This window comes from Ornithodoros turicata, chromosome 1 (assembly GCF_037126465.1).
Source record: "Ornithodoros turicata isolate Travis chromosome 1, ASM3712646v1, whole genome shotgun sequence".
Lineage (NCBI taxonomy): Eukaryota > Metazoa > Arthropoda > Arachnida > Ixodida > Argasidae > Ornithodoros > Ornithodoros turicata.
In genome coordinates, this window is record NC_088201.1 from 211,363,377 (window position 1) to 211,366,057 (window position 2,681).

Consider the following 2,681-nt stretch of genomic DNA (forward strand, 5'->3'; position numbering starts at 1 on the left):
GCAGTGAATACTTAATATGAGCAACGGCGCGAGCGAGGAGGTCCACGATGTCTGCAGACACGTAGTTGAATTCGGTGTTCGTCGACTTCAAAAATTCACTGATCACTCCGAAGGGTCCATCCAGAACGCTTATAGAGACGTTCTTGTAACGGGCGTATATCCGACGCACCATTTCCTGTAGGGGGCCTGGGGATATCTTTCCTATATTGCCAAAAGCCACCATGTCTATGACGTAGCGAAAAGCAGAGATGACAAGCTCGTTTCGGGGACTCTCCTTGCTGAAACAGTCATTCTCCAGCTCTTCCCAAGAAGCGTGGATACGAGGACAAGTTTGCAAAGCGTGGTAACTGAACATTTCCAAGTATTGGTCTGAATGATAACGCGCGGATAGCGCGCTCTCCCTTTATACGGCGCTTCCAAATAAAAAACGTAAAGAAATGGGCGTCAGAACGAAAGCGAATCCTCCACCACCACCGCCACCACCGTGCTCGAAGCGCATGCGCGAGACGTGAAGGGCGACGCGACGAGACCAAAACCGAAACGTCCGACGGCAGACGTGGTGGCGCTGCGAGCGCGCGAGACGTGAAGGGCGACGAGACCAAAACCGAAACGTCCGACGGCAGACGTGGTGGCGCTGCGAGCGCGCGCGCGCGTGTGACGTATGCTCCGCGGAGAGGGCGCCAGATTCAGTTTTCTGTTTGCCTCTCGTCGGGTGCGGACGTCTGGCGCGTCGCTCGTATCGTGACCGTTGATGTGCTGGTGAACTCTTTAGTCATGTAAAGAAGATGGAGGGCGGTGTGTGTGCACACAGATATGCTTGGATGTCGGTGAGTTGTCGTTTTAATACTTCTTCTTCTGTTGTCGCGTTTACCTACCCCCTAACTGCGATTACTTGTCAGCGTGTATTGGAGTAGTGTATGTTTGTCGATTTACCTTGTTGCGATTAGCAGAAAGTCTTCCCCTTGTTGTTATTATTCTTGTCCGTGCATGCCCAAACATGTTCGCAATTCCCTTGTACGCCATTCTGTCAATGACCCTTGTTGCTATACTCGTCGGTGCATGCCCGCACATATTCGCGATGGTGAAAATTTTGTGTGTGTGTGCCTGTTTTCGCGCGTGTTTTCCCCTCGTTAGCACTTTTTTTGTTTTGTTTCTTTCTGCATTCCACGGAAGTCCCCATGATGACAGCGGTGCTGCCACCTGACGTGATGCTTTCCGACCTGCCTGGTGTGACGCTTTGCAAATGGCGGCGCCCATGGGCTGATGCTGTTACCGAACCTGGACTGACACATTAATGAATTGAATGTGTATAGTAATGACTTGAATTATTAAATGAGTTTAGAAAGTGCATTTATGCGTATGTGCGCTTCTTTTCGTGTGTCTCATTATAGAATAACACGACTTAACGATAATTTGATATTTTCCTCCTCTCTCTCTCTCGTTGGAATGAATAGTAATTGAATTTATTAATTGAAAATTATATTCTACGCTCTATTATCACATTCTTATGCGTGTATGAGCGATTTTAAGTGAAAAAATTGAAAAAAAAAAATTTAAAAAAATTTGGTGGGGGTGCAAATTGCAAAATTGGGGGTAACAGGGGGGGTGAGAGAGGAGGGAGGTGTCAAATTGCTCGCTAAGTCGTATTATTCTTTTACTACTCCTGTCGCCGCGTCAGCTGCGCTGGCGGCACGCTCGGAGAGGCCCTTCGCGGGCATCGGCTGCAGCCGAGTTACACGTCATTCCTTGACTCCCAGCACAGTTCATGAAGGAATTTCTCCTGCCGGATTACGAACGCCGTTTCCGAAAGGAGCTGCATCAGCGTACTCAGCTTTGCGACGACAGCCATGTAGAATTCGTTCGGGCTTCACTTCGGCCGTTCAGTAGGGTTGTTTCCTCTGCGACTGAAGCGCGGAAGGTCTCATCGGCTATCCGTCAGTGCCACTCACGTGTTCGCCCAATTTTCGAGCCCGTCACTTCACCAGCCGGGAAGGATGACGTAGGAGGTTCGTGCTATACAAGGCGACCTCTTAGCTGAACCACCATCGAATACCATCCCCGCCTACGCCGGATCAGGCGTTAGAACCGCGTTGCACGTGTTCGAAGGGGATTAATTTCGGTTGAGCGCCGACATGCAGACGGACTCGCGACCGATACAGTACTGCCTACAGTATGCGACCTTACAGGCCGTGTAGGTGGCCGCCGAAACGTCGGTCACTAGGACCTAGTGCTCCTGACTCGTCCTGGCATTCAGTTCGCTGTCATTCACACGACCGCGACTTCATAGTGATTTGAGGGTCCAACAACGCCTCTTCGCCAGGAGATTCCTTCTGGTCACTTTCCTGTATTACCTTTCCTTTTTTTATTTTAGTCTACCCAGCAAACTCGGAATCCAGCAAGTTCTCGCCGCAGGAGGCCCCTACCTCCACGTTCCTCCACCGCGCCAGGACAGAGGCCGCCCGGGCTTCGAGGGTTCGAGATGCCGATGTGGTAGCAGTCCTTGCGATCATCCAAAGACAGACCGGAAATGTTACGGGAGATCGAGCAGCAACCTGCAGAGCCGCCAAGAGGAAATGACGTCGTAATCGACATCCCCGACGACGAGACTGACGACCTTCTCTGAAAATATGAACTGAATTGCTGTGTGTGATCGCGCTGTGGGACCTCTTTTGTTTTTCAGT

General features: G+C 50.8%; 1 long non-coding RNA gene across 1 annotated transcript; it reads left to right on the forward strand.

The window, feature by feature from the left end:
* The first annotated feature begins 664 nt into the window (after nucleotides 1-664).
* LOC135376079 (uncharacterized) lies at nucleotides 665-1,350 on the forward strand. The gene is made up of 2 exons (XR_010417532.1): nucleotides 665-827; nucleotides 1,174-1,350. It is a non-coding gene; the product is annotated as an uncharacterized LOC135376079 (long non-coding RNA).
* Nucleotides 1,351-2,681: the final 1,331 nt, after the last annotated feature.